General features: G+C 38.9%; 1 protein-coding gene across 4 annotated transcripts in view; it reads left to right on the plus strand.

Moving 5' to 3' along the window:
- The first annotated feature begins 781 nt into the window (after positions 1-781).
- Positions 782-15,175, plus strand: part of LOC146075911 (uncharacterized) — a 106,014-nt gene continuing 91,620 nt past the window's right edge. For 2 of the 4 annotated variants that reach the window (XR_014473658.1, XR_014473659.1), the window contains exon 1: positions 782-3,843. The gene's annotated coding sequence lies outside the window, so the exon portion shown is untranslated. The remainder of the gene's footprint in view (positions 3,844-15,175) is intronic. The other 2 variants (XR_014473660.1, XM_083185600.1) reach the window with 1 other exon arrangement.

The following is a 15,175-nucleotide window of genomic DNA, read 5'->3' on the forward strand; positions in this document are numbered from 1 at the left end:
TACCCAGGGGTTACACATTAAATATGAGGATACATATTGATCATTATAAATAAGCATTTGTGTAAGTGTAATTATCCGCGGTGCCTCGGTTTTTTTTAAACAAACAAAATTAGCGCAGCTTTCCAATTCTTTGTGGTTTTGCAATCTTTTCTGTCCTCTGTCACCTGGGCATGTAATATGTATGGCCAGATACAGGCCAGTTGTTGTGTACATACACTTGTGCACTTACAGAGCTGCAGCAGAGTTTTATTTAATATTAATATAAAAAAACTCTTTATAATTTATATATAATTTTGATATATTTGTATTTAGCGCCAAATTTTTGACACTATAATATAGTGTCTGTCCCTTTTATATATATATCTGTAATCAAGGTGAACACCCCGTGCATCTGACACCCGTCCTGCTCCCGCCGGTGCATCGACGCACCCGGTGTGTGCAGAGGGTGGAACCTTCAGATGTGTGCCATCACCATAGTTAATGGGGAAAAAACAAAAGACATATGAGGATCATCAGGGGAACCACATACAAACATAGTTCCCAGTGCTAGAGCAGGAAGTGCCAGGCAGCTGGCGGCTCATATCAGCTGTACAGGGCTGGACAGCTGGCGGCTTCACGTAGTCCATCTGGGGGCAGCTTCTGCATTGATGGCAGATGTGTTTTATAGGCTAGAGCATGGGTCCTCAAACTGCGGCCCTCCAGATGTGGTGAAACTACAAATCCCAGCATGCCTTGCCACAGTTTTCCTATAAGGAAGTGTTAAAACTGTGGCAAGGCATGCTGGGAATTGTAGTTTCACAACATCTGGAGGGCCGCAGTTTGAGGACCCATGGGCTAGAGGGTATTGCCCCCTTCGCCTCCCCCTGTATTTGTGCCTAGTACCTGTCTTTTATTGTATACCTAAAATACATAAAGGCCCATTGCACCCGCTGGTAGACCTACAGATGGGCCAGACTCATTGTTTCCACCAAACCTCCACAGGACATGGACGTGCAAGCGTCTCAGGCTCACGTGTCCATTACCAAGAATGGGGCGCGTGAGTGTCTCCACGTGTGCACACCCCCCATTCTTATGGAGGATGATTTCACCCAACATCCTGTCAGATCCAGGTAACAATACATCTGTTCTTACCACTAAAGTGTCTCTCCAGAATGTCAGTGTGCTCCAGGTCTGGATATCTTCAGTACTTCTTGCATACAGTCTACAGCACAGTTTCCCCACAGTCTCTCCATATGTCACCTGACGCTGCAGCAATCCCTGCCTGTCATGTCTCCCTGTTAGCTCCAGTCTACTGTGGCTTCCACGTCACCACCATTATCATAGGCTTCAACCATGTACTGTACAAACACTGTTTCCCGCCTTCCTTGGACATGGGAGCAGCCATGTCCATTCCTGTCACATGTTATTTTTTAGCCAATCCTGTTACCACTGTTACTGACATCACAGACTCTAGCCTATCACTTTGCGGAAGGTTCTATAAGTATTCTATGTTGAGACCTGGGAAATTGCCAGTTCAATGATGTCTACAGCCCAGCTGCTACCAGTGCATCTGATGTGGAAAAGCTTGCTTGCATAGACTCTGTTTATTTACATCCAGCTACCAGTGCTGCTGGTATTAACCTGTCATCCACTTGTCAAGTCAAGCTTGAGAACATCTGAATCCATACCTTGGATTGCTAATCACCCTCATTCCTGCCATCCAATCCTTGCAAGGCAGGAGGAGTACATATCCTGCATTCAAGACCAGACATTGCTTTTTTTTAGCAACGTCGAATCTAGGTGCCTGTTACCTGATGCTCCTGTTTACCTGGCTCCTGTGTTAGCTTCCAGCTGGTATCCATCATCTGCCGCTGCCCGAAACCTAAGCCGCATTTAGTAACCGGCTTTGTTTAGCTTTCTGGCTGCATCTGCTGATCTGATCCTGCCTAACTTCCCAGCTGCTCATCAGACCCTGCCCGGTGTCCCAGCAGCTCACCGAATCCTGAATGGTGAATAATACTTTGGTGGCTTCATCCTCGGAGAAGCGCAGACGTTCGCCAGTAGGATAGGAAGTGAAATTGTAACCTTCACCATCTGTCGACATGATGTGTCGACCTTGTTCCCCGTCTGTGCCAATAAAGCTGCACCGGTGCCAGACACCACACTGCACCCAGTGTTGTTTTAAAATGCTGCCGTTACACCTTGTGTCCCCTGGATGGGGTAAGTAACAGTGGTTCCCACTTGGAGGTTTGGTGGGACCACGGTGTCCCAGGTGATGAATACACCGGCGGGTGCACAGGTACAGGTGGTTCCTGAATGGAGGGTGTCCGACCTGGAAATGGATAGGTGAAGAAACCGGCACTCCAGCAATGAGATGGGGTATCTGACCGGGGTGCTGCAGGAAAAGGAAATGTAGAGGGGATGGCGTAGCAGCACTCCACGGATTCCTGCAGTCCAGTTATGCTGCCTCAATAATTTTTTATTTGAGGTACATTGATGATGTCCTGCTGTTTTGGACGGGTACCCAGATTGCGTTTGAAGATATGGTGAATGAAATCAACCTCATGGACTGTCCGATCAAATTCACTTACGAGTTGAGTCAGACGATTATCCACTACCTTGACGTTGAAATATCTATACTCAATGGGAAATTGGAGACATCCCCCTTCTCCAAACCCACCGATCGAAACACCCTATTGAGTGCCCAGAGCCATCATCCCCCGGCACTCAAAAAAGGCTTACCCTTTTCTCAATTAATCCGGGTGAAAAGAATCACCAGCAGAAACGACCAACTCTCCTCCAATCTTGACAGCATGGTCAAGAGATTCTCAGATAGAGGATATTCTGCACAGACTTTGACACATGCTAGAGACAAAGTCAATAATCTGTCCCGGAGCCAATTGCTACAGAAATCAGGGCCTAAGAAAAGCCTTGATGACAGGTTCGGATGGGTGCGAGAATATAACCACGCCGATGATGTCATCTCTAAGAACACCAAGCTACTGTGGCCGGTCATACAGACTGACAAGGATCTTCGAGTACTGAAGAACAAGACCCCCTGGGCATGCTACAAACGCGGCCGTAATCTTCGCGACTGGATCGTGAGGTCGGACATTTCCCTCAGACTACCACCCAACACACAACGCAAACCCGGGGGGTGTACAAGATGTGTGGGATGCACCACTTGTAGTGGGATGCGCACCACCAAATCTTTTCCTCACCCACATTTGGGACATCAGATACCCATCAAGCATGCTGTCACCTGCTTAAGTACCCACGTAGTATATATGATCACATGTACCTGTGGTCTATGCTACGTGGGGAAAACAATCCGAACCTTTAGGGAACGGATAGCGGCTCACCGATCCGCTATAAAGGCTGCACTTAATAACAAAGAGAACGATCAGCCGGTAGCACGGCATTTTGTGGCTGCTAAACATTCTTTGGCCAATCTGAAATATGTGATCATTGATCACGTGCCACTGGACATTAGGGGCGGTGATAGGGCTCTTAAGTTACTTAAATTAGAAACTTATTGGATCTTTCGGCTTCAAACCTTAAGCCCCAAGGGACTGAACGAACACATGCCATTTAATATTTTTCTCTAAATCCCCTGATTTTGTCCTCTAGATCTGTAACGTCATGTCAGCTCCCTACACTGATACTGTTATCTGTTGGTTTTATGCACTTATATGTATTTCTTTCACTTATTTGTTGTTGTGTCTCCTTTCCATTCCAGACAGCTTCGAGTTGGTTGCCTAGCAACCGGATGCCATCTACGTGTGCCCTGTGACCAGTGTGCTTGTGAAGTGCACATAGTTTAGAAGCAGGCGGAGGGATTGGATGAGCTTCACACAGTGCACGGTATTTATGTTGTTTATTGTTCATTATGCATTTGGTTTGTCTTGAGAACGGAAGTAAATTCCGAAATGTTGACTGTTACCAGTGTCTGGAGTCTTCTTATCAAAATCCGTGGAGTGCTGCTACGCCATCCCCTCTACATTTCCTTTTCCTGCAGCACCCCGGTCAGATACCCCATCTCATTGCTGGAGTGCCGGTTTCTTCATATATATATATATATATATATATATATATATATATATATATATATAGTAGAGAAGTGGCACTCACGTTCTTTGTAGAAAAGAAGACAACGCTTACTGCAGCTTCATATCAACGACCGTTTCGGTTCTTTTATTAACCGTCATCAGGATACAACTTGCACATACAAGCAAACACCTTAAGTAGAGAATCACCCAGTGAATCCAATCTGACGCACCTGCCGCTCTGATACACAGGCGGAGCAACCCTACGGGATCCCATAGTAGACACATATACACAATAGGCGCAGCATTTCCCAATGGAGAAACACGGCGTCCAAAGCGCCACTGTTAAACAGACAGACATCTGGTCAATGTACTGTATTAATCAAAAGTTACTGAGGTGTGGCAGCGGTTAAGTCAGATAGGGACATAGCAAATATATATACAAAAGATATAAAAGTGTAACTAGCAAATATATAAACATATAATAAGAAAATAAAAATAAAGTGTAAAGAAAACAGAAAAGAATACTTTCATGTTGCCATGCCGGGTTATACATCAGCTGTCACATTAATGCACACATAGTTATACTGCATATAAACAAATTCATCAATAATTAGCAGACTTTTTACATCTAATAATGGCAATATATATCATGAACTGACTTTATAAATGGCAAAACAATGATAAATATTCATTTAGCCCTTTAGGGCTAATCGTATCCAACCTGGCAATCCAGAAACACTCCAATTTCAGCAAATCAAGATTGCGGTCTCCACCGCGTCTCATAGGAGGTACACAATCAATCATACGATATTTTAAGCTACTAAGTGGATGTTTGTGGGTAGCAAAATGGCGAGCAACAGGTTGCTCACTGTTGCTGCTAATAAGAGCAGCTTTAATAGCGGAGCGATGTGCCGCCATGCGATCTTTAAACTTACACTGGGTTTTCCCAATATAAGATAGCCCGCATGGGCACAAAATTTGATAGACTGTATACATGCTATTACAGTCGAACCTAAATTTGATCTTGTACATTTTTCCAGAATGAGGATGGCAAAATTGATCACCCACAATCAAATGTTTGCAAGTGACACGTGTACATCTGAAACAACCTAGTTTCACCTTAAAAAATGATGTCTCTTTACTTATACCTAAGTCTGTGATATCAGATTTAACTAGTACATCACGTAAGTTCTTATTGCGTTTATAACAGGGCATAATTCTATGTTCATGCAGACCAATCGTCTCAATAATCGGCCAAGACTTTTTTTAAACTTTAGAAATAGCCTCTGAGTGGTTATCATAGCGAGAGACAAAAGGTACACGTGTATCGAGAGTTTTTTTTCTCACATTTGCTTAGTAATTTCTCTCTGGAGATAGATAGCGCTTTATACTTGTTTTTAATCAACTCATTTTTATCATACCCTCTTCTACAGCAATCATCGATAAAAACATCGATTTGTGTTTCTGCCTTCTTAGGATCACTGTTTATTCTACACATTCTTATCATTTGTGAATAGGGCAGGCCAGCCTTAAGTTTCACAGGATGACAACTAGTTTTGTGTAAGAATGTGTTCCTACAGTATCTGTATCTTTTGAATAAACAGAGGTCAATATGTCACCATCCTTACAGTCAATCAGTACATCCCAAAAACTAATTTGATGCTGATCCATTTTAACTGAGAGTTTAACACTGCTTTCAGACGCATTATGTTGATTAATGATTGTCATAAGTGCCTCTTTTGAATCGTTCCAAATCATGAGACGCGGTGGAGACCACAATCTTGCTTTGCTGAAATTAGAGTGTTTCTGGATTGCCAGGTTGGATACGATTAGCCCTAAAGGGCTAAATGAATATTTATCATTGTCTTGCCATTTATAAAGTCAGTTCATGATATATATTGCCGTTATTAGATGTAAAAAGTCTGCTAATTATTGATGAATTTGTTTATATGCAGTATAACTATGTGTGCATTAATGTGACAGCTGATGTATAACCCGGCATGGCAACATGAAAGTATTCTTTTCTGTTTTCTTTACACTTTATTTTTATTTTCTTATTATATGTTTATATATTTGCTAGTTACACTTTTATATCTTTTGTATATATATTTGCTATGTCCCTATCTGACTTAACCGCTGCCACACCTCAGTAACTTTTGATTAATATATTGACCAGATGTCTGTCTGTTTAACAGTGGCGCTTTGGACGCCGTGTTTCTCCATTGGGAAATGCTGCGCCTATTGTGTATATGTGTCTACTATGGGATCCCGTAGGGTTGCTCCGCCTGTGTATCAGAGCGGCAGGTGCGTCAGATTGGATTCACTGGGTGATTCTCTACTTAAGGTGTTTGCTTGTATGTGCAAGTTGTATCCTGATGACGGTTAATAAAAGAACCGAAACGGTCGTTGATATGAAGCTGCAGTAAGCGTTGTCTTCTTTTCTACAAAGAACGTGAGTGCCACTTCTCTACTCTATATATGTGATTACTGGGCATATTGCTGAGGAATCTTTGGGGGCACCCGTTCAAGTAAACTTACTATCGACAGAGTGCCGGATGTGTAGACATATATATATATATATATATATATATATATATATATATATATATATATATATAGTAAAAGCAATCCAGAGCACTCACCACTTTCGTAAATTCAAAGGTTCTTTATTTTTCCATCAGTGCCAATGCCGACGTTTCGGACCTATGGAGGCCCTTACTCATGGCTCTGCTTACACTTCCTGCAACAGACCGCATCTGACTACTGGTCTCCACCATACCATTCTTATACCCCCAGTGATAATTAATCCATGTCACCTGTGTCACGCTAATCAAACTGCAAAGACGCTATCAACTTACTGTAACAAGATTCTAAGAACATCAATCTACTCACCGCCAATACCTGTATGCATCTCTCCATGTATGCAAGTCCAGCGTTAGTTACTCTGTCCAAACAGCGCTAATTGCCGCCCTGCGTTCCACCGCTGTGGAACGCATCATGGCGTCACTACTTCCGCTTCCTGACTGTTTCTCTTCAGGAACCTAGCGGAAGCAGAGCCATGAGTAATGATAAACCAGATATTTATCTGATAAGATTAGATATGATAAATAACCCAAACCAAATTTATTTACTTTATTACCTTTAAATATAACGGCAACGCTGAAATGATTGCACACCCACACAACCTTGTTATAAAAGGTATGACAATGCTTTACTTAAAGAATAGCTTCATTACAGATATTTGCAAATGCAGACTAACACAAGAAACATAAAACTGACTAGCTAATACTTAAACAGTAATTCTAAATCAAATCAAAATGGACACCTTTCAAGGACAGTGATCAGCCATGATTAAACCTCCTTCATAGTTACCTCCAGCCCCCCATGCTTGCGTGTTCTTCCTCAAATGCCTTTTTTCCTCCTTCTATCACTCTGATATTTAAACCTTTATCACATTAATTAATTAATTACTCATAAGCATTGAGTCTTATTGGAAAGCTCTGCTTTCAATCATGATGTCATAATTTACCCAACACCCAACTTCAGTGGCCTTGTGGGTCTACGCATGTGTGGCCTTGTTCCCATATAGTTGAGGATTGTGGAGTCTAGGTGTCTGTCCTTGTTCTATTATACTGTCAACATCACATTCTTAAGCTTCTAAAACCAAAAACAATATTCTATAAGAAATCACTTTTACAGCACTGTTCTGAATGATCAGCCATTTTAATAATATTATTATGCAAGTCATGCCTAACAAAATGGCTGCTGCTTCTAACAAACACCTGCTGCTTAGCGCAAAGGGTAGGCCTCATACGGCGTGGCTAGTACCTTGTGCAACAAGCTAACGCCACCTGCAGCAATAAATAACAATATTTGAGAAAACAGAGTATAACAAAAGTATATAATTATTGATGCGTTATTTCAGTTTTAACAGTCCATCCTCTGAACTTCTCCAAAGAAAGTTCATATCTCTTGCAAAACGCATCATTTGTTTCTCTCTTAATACATCGGAAAACCTTCTTGAAGCATTTCACTAGTATACAGAAAAATCAATAATATTATCTTGGCAAAAACATTAAACTTCTTAAAGCATATATAACATTGACTTATGCGAACCAGTTATTGGGGTTCAACCAAATAAACCAACTGTAGGGAATCACATCACTCACACCTGTTCAATAAACTAATTTTTAACCCAAATAATTTCATTCAACTTTCCTTTTAATGTCACCATCAGTTTAGTATTTGTGATGCTTGTACCATATTTTAATTATATTCACAAATTCAAATACAATTTTATAAACTTGGGATCATGTAAATAAGTGTGTTTCTTTAATATACCAAGTGTTACTTTCAAATCTTCATATTGAATCACCACTGTATTAATTAGTAAAAGTAAAATTTTATTACAATAGATCTTGTTTGTAACCATTTAGAAACCTTATGTTTGTAAATATAGTATAATCCTTGTGGTAATATCCATGGCTTATGAGACAGTATGTTTGAGAAAACATCATAAGAAACAATTCAATGAGTACCCTTTTTTATTAAGATTTTCCACTAGCTCACCCAACTCTGTCACATAACTACATGTTTTGTTGTACTCCAAAATATCTCCTGTTATTACACTCTTTACCAATTTTAAACCTAGGGAGAGTCAGTAACCTTATAAGATTCACTTGTGTAAATCCTACATAGAAAATTAAGTGTTGTTTGATTTGACTGCAAATATAAGTAGCCATTAACCCAACATTACCGGAGTGATACCGTAGATGACAATATAACCAACAATCAGTTTACCTTATTGTTCTTTTTATCAGCTCATGATGAGCGTCTTAAAGAAGAAATGTCAGTTTGCATATAGATATTATGTTTGCACCATTGTTACCATCCTTACTTAGAATGCCTCTTCTTTACTGATACCTTACTAGATGTATTCTATCAATGGTTCTGGTGTGGATGTTCTCAGTTACTTTTATGTTATTACTCATATATTTATTTTAAACCTTTTAATTAGTTTAACATATTGGCTATCAGTATTTTATTACCATCCTCTGATGCATACCGAAACCTGGGAGCATCAGTAGTATGACGTATATGTGTGTCTGTTATGATTATTACTATACTTGTGGGATTAAAATTAAAAGCAGAAGTAGAATACACCACCATGACTCTAGTAATACCTCTTTGATAACTATACACACTGTCCTTGCCAGCAACCAATCCCTGGTAACCCTCATTCACTATAAAAATATGAAAACTTAAAAAAAACAAAAATGACTTCTTCAGTTAGTTAATGTATGGGAAACTTGGTCACTCATGGGGATCATCGTTTTACACCTTGTCCACAACCCGCAGGGACACCACTAAGGGTATCCCCCGATTCTGTGGACCTCTTCTTGCCCACAACCCGCAGGGACACCACTAAGGATGCCCCCCGATTCCGTGGATCTTGTCTTGGTCTGTGTGCGGGCCCTGGACAGGCCCATCATCAAATAAGTTTATTAAGTTAGAATCAAAGTCACAATATTTATCTGCATCAGTTTATTTCTTTCAACTGATATCACCACCAGGTCGGAAACCTTCTTGCAGTGAGACGCATTAATTCAATCGGTTTGTTTCACAGGGACGGGTCTTGCCTTTGATCTACGAGACCTTTAATTGTAAGAATTTTCTCACCATTGCATAGTCTCCAGGCTGGACCTTATAACAACATCCCTTCATAAACTTGTTTGCTTTTCTGGCAAAATATTTAGATGATATGAGAATTAGAGTGACAAGTCTGCTGCTGGATGTTGAATAGGGTTTGCTGGTCTCCCAAAAAATAAAAAATGTATATATCAATTAAAATAGTGATCTTATAAGAGGACAGGTTAAGTGGCTGCTGAGGAGTAGTGTGAATGTCATACAAAACCGAAGACAAAACTTCAAGTCAACTCATGGTAATTTCCACACCCACCCTAAATAATGTGTTCTCAATGTGCATTTGTTAACATGTTCAATTTTGACTAAAACCTTTTAGTGAATGGTGAGTGCAACCAACCTTCAATAACCATACATTGATTTATTCCTTAGAATACCTTTCCTGTGAAATATGTACCTCTATAATTTTTTTTTTTTTTACTACCATATACCTTATGGGATAAAATATCTGAACACAAATTTCTCAATAAATTTCTTTGCTGTAAAGGATGCTGTACATGGGACAGCTGGGATGTTCCTTATAATCAAGATAACATATCAGATACCATTTAAATATAATGACAATTTTAAATGCATGTAAATTCAATAAATTTATTTTTAACCTTAGGAATGGACCAGTGGTAGGAGAAATGTTTGATGGTTCTATAGGAATAATTTTCCTGAGTTCATTCTCTTGCAGATGAGTTTGGGACTTTTCTGCATAAGATTAAATCAACATACATGCCCTCTCTCTCCTTACATGGGTCATCCCATGGGCAGCTTCCGCATATGCCAGGAGGAGGGGTTTGGGGAGCTACTGGTCTGCCCCCACCATCTTTCCATAGGCCATTAGCCTTTTGACTGCATCCATTTATCATCCATTGGCACATTCCTTTTAAATACACAACTCTTGATATTTTATGATCTTCTGCTAAAAAAACATTAAATTGTATAGTGGTGTGATTCACAACAGTGGCCATCTTATTTTTGTTACCAAGTGCAACAAGATCACTTTATAACATGTGAGCTTGACACTTAACAACTACTGCCTTTGCAGGGAGTTGCACAGCCTCAATGAACTCATTTACTTGCTGTGATATTAGCGTATTATATCATAGCAAAATCACGATGGAAGATGAGGATCTCTAAATCCAATACTACCGCATATCCCGTATATGGCCATCCTGAGTCTCCTTGTTGGTGACAACTACAATCTTTGTAGATGGTAGTGGCGTGTCAGAGATATCAGGTCTAATTGGAGAAATTTTGCTTTAAATATTCCTCACAATCATGTTCTAAATCCTGCATCTCATCCATCCTCTGGGACTCCCGGGTCCCACCAGGTAGCAGAGTAGCAGGATTTAGCGTACCACACCTGACAATAGTCAGGTCATGTGGCGCTGGGAGCAAAAGTTCCCAACGAGAGAACCATGCACTGGAAACGTGTCTTGTCCGTGAGGAGTTAATTAGAAAAGATGTAGCATTAGAGACACATAGTGTGCGGTGTTCTGTAATTTCTATACAAAGGCTGCAGCAGCCGCCACAGTCCTTAAACATGTTGGTAAAGCAGATGCCACTCGGTCAAATGTGCAACTGTAGTACCTGATGGGTCTATGTGAACCCCCATGTATATGTGTTCAAACTCCCAAGGCCTCTGCTTGTTGTTCATTACAGTAAAGACAGGTATATGATAAATCTGATATATCCAGTGCTGTGGCTTCTGTCAGTGCCTCAAATGAAGCAATGATGTCTGTATATTATACTTTGTCAGCTCTGTGTCAGTTAGATTTAGTAGTAGTAATAGAAAAGGTGTCAGTAAGAGAATCCTGTAAAGAATTTAAACACATCATTAGATCATAAACATATTGAATCAGCATTGTGGTAGCAATCATGCAACTCATTGTGGGACATAGTGGGGCTGTCCATAAAACTTTGGCTTAATTAAGTCCACGTATATTGGACTGTGCTGTAAATAAATGTAGTAAGTACTGACTATCTGCTATTTGATAGTAAAAGATATGCAGATCATAAACCAATGACTAGATGACTGTAATACTTCCATAACTGTAAAATTAATTGATTTACACTAAAAAAATAATAAGAATAATCGCATTGGGTATATAACCTGCAATAACAGAGTGTTGCAAATACTATGGGTATTAAATAGTATGCGTTGTTGTAAAATCTGGAAGAAAACTATTTCTTGTGGTCCATAGATGTTTAGAACAGATGAAACAGATGTTTAGAAACTTGTGACATGATTAGTAATGAAAAACTCATCAAAATACTCTAACCCCGTGAGGGTCCTCATATCGGTTAGTGCCTTCTGACAGCAGTCTCTCATGGATTCCTGTTAATAATACACAATTTCTTCCAAACCACTCTGAGAAAAAAATAATCATTAAATCATTACAAATATTTGAGAGAATATCATGATTAGTTGTGCAGCAAATGCGATTTACTAGTAGCAGTACCCAGTAGTGCTGCGCCTAATTGTGACCTCCATTCCTTATTTGTGGGCTCATATGCATGACCAATGGATCTAGTAAAGTGGCAACATGCAATCAGATAAATCAGTAAGCATAAAAATGCAACTCAATATACATCTTATAATAATCACTATAAAATCTGTATTTTTCAATAAGGGCTTTGATAAGGATTCTGCAGAGGTACCTGCAGACTCAATATTTTTTCTAAATAATTTCTAGTGGCTCAGTAGTAATAATAATAATAATAATAATAATATTATTTTTTTTTCTCTGGAATAGTCACACCTCTATTGGCTGGGATTTTTATTTAAATAAAACAAGCAAAAGCAATAGCATTATTAAGCTCAGACATCATATTAGCATTTGTTATTTGGGGGAAAAAAATGGCAGTTTTTAAACAGATACAAAACAACATTATCACATGAGGGAAGCAGAGGGGAGGGGGCTGGAGGTCATCCTTGGGTATGGCTGATCACTGTCCCATACAGAACATTGCAATAACTTTAATCTATTCATTGTGCTTTTTCAAAAGGGTAAACAATATCTTCAATTCTAAGAACCTTCAACACATAATTGTTTAAATGTCCTTGTTATGGAAAACAGTTCTGTAACACTCCTTGGATATTTCACATTATTTAGGAATAAAACTTTACTCTCTTATCAATCTCATTAACCATTTCCTGCCTTTAATCTCCAACAGAGTTATTTCTGATGTTACTCTCACCTCATCACTGAAAAAAAACTTCTTCCCTTCTGCTTTTTCAAAAATAAACAAAAAATTTTTCAAAATTATTCTTTTTTTTCCCCATTTTTTTTTCTTTTTCTCCCTAAGGCTCTAAAAGACATATCACCTCTCCTCACTTCTCACTGAACAGAATTAACCCCTCAGTGGGACAGTACAATCATTCCAAACATATGTGGGTTAGTGGGATATACTATCTCAATTCTTGAAGCTTTCACCACCTGTCACCAGACCATTGCGCGTTCACTCTCATCAAATAATCATTACCTCACAGGTGCATCATCATCGCCAATTCCAACTAACTATGACCAGCATAGTATTTTCTATACCTTCTCACTTGCTCACACTAGTCACATACTCAGAGCTTTCTGTGATCCCATACAAATGCTTAAAACGGTGTTACCTCTTTCAAAGACAAAAAATGTAAATAAAATAAATGAAAAATTTCCCCAAAAAACCTAACCATGCGTTATGTGTCTGTCACTGTTATCACACCTACGCCTTCCACATACTGTCCTCTGTTATCAGTATAGTGGGCCACCTACTGTCCATCTCTGTTATCAGTATGGTGTTTCATCTACTGTCCTCTGTTATCAGTAGTCACGTGTCCCACCCCCACCCTGTCTTCTTTTATTATTTTTCCCCATATATTCTACCTTGTACGTAGGTGGCAGATACCCCCTGTGAATCTCGCTACCGGTCAGCACTCTTCACAGGAAAAAATCAACTCATCAAATCAGAAAAAAATTATATGCAATATGTCATTCTTTGTTACCATATCTGCACATTGTCTAAGTGATCATTACACGATTAGATCACTATCTCCCCTGGTTATTTAGCTAACTGTGGCCACAGTATTAACCCCTTAAGATATTCTATCAATTTAGTACCCTCCCCTTTCAAAACAAACAAAATTAAATTAACACAAATCAAAAACAAAACAAAAATTGGCTTAAAGAAAACCCCACAGCCTCGAGTCAGTTATCACTGATTACCTTCCATTCATAAGAATAAAAATAAACCCAGGATTTATCTGCGCATTACTCAAGGTATATCTGATTCAATATATGTATCCAGATCAAACAAATAGGCAACAGAAATTGCAAACAGAAAACATGGTCTAATATATCAATATGAACCTTTAAGAATAGATGTTATATTGGACTTATATCTCATCGATATATATCACTTTTCTTATCCAAAGTGTATTACTCATTAAATGGAAAAAAACATTGAATTCACATGATCATTTCCTGTTTCTTCACCTAACATGGACAACTCCTTATCTCGCATTACATCAACTGAATCCATCACTTTAGAGTTTCCAACTCACAGCTGCTTTGTTTAATAAACCAAAAAAAATTAAATCAAAAACCCATAGCAGAAAAACATCAGTCCTACATTACGTACTTCATCTCCACAAGACAAGAGAAAAAACTTTACAATGAGATAAACTCGATCTTACATTCTTTGTTATAAACAATATTCCAATTAACTTTATTTATTCTGGTGGTAAAAATGAACTGTTACTTGGCTTACAATATTAGCGTCTACTCCTTTAAACTCTGTATTTTAATGGACCTCTGTCTATGGATATAAAGAAACTATCTCAAATTGTTATTGTAATCAGACTGCTTGCTAGCTCTAACAATGCAACGTATACTTAATTATTTATTAACATTTTCTTATATAAACCATATACAGTAGACAATCCGGAGGTTTCCAAACAATACAGATTATGGATAAATCATGCATTCCATTTCTTCCACATGTTGCTGGCCAGACAACCAGAAAGAAACGTAAATGCACAATCTCCTCTACCTATCTCTAATCACCAAATTATAAGCACGGGAAAACCTACAACAAATATATGCAACTTCTTTAAAATTTATAGATTGGACAAACAAAGAACTCTAATTATCAAAACAACCGCTACAGATTAGTTACTTCAGCAATATCCTCAGCAGACAATATACATCAAACAATCCAACCGCGGTCAAAAAATAAAAACAAACAAAAAAATACTGTCATTTAAAGAATTTTTTTTTTTTTTTTAAAAGTAGAAAATTTATTGTCAGCATAACCTTTATACCAATATGCTTGCTATAGTCTGCATGCTTTGCAAATAAACCAAAGAAATACCCTTCCTGACCCAAGCAATGTTGTTTACAACTTCTTGCCAAGTTTCTCGCTGCTCTCCTTATCTATTCTCTGACACAGAGAAGAAATGGGCG

The sequence above is a fragment of the Crinia signifera genome, chromosome 4 (assembly GCF_055691185.1).
Source record: "Crinia signifera chromosome 4, ASM5569118v1, whole genome shotgun sequence".
NCBI lineage: Eukaryota > Metazoa > Chordata > Amphibia > Anura > Myobatrachidae > Crinia > Crinia signifera.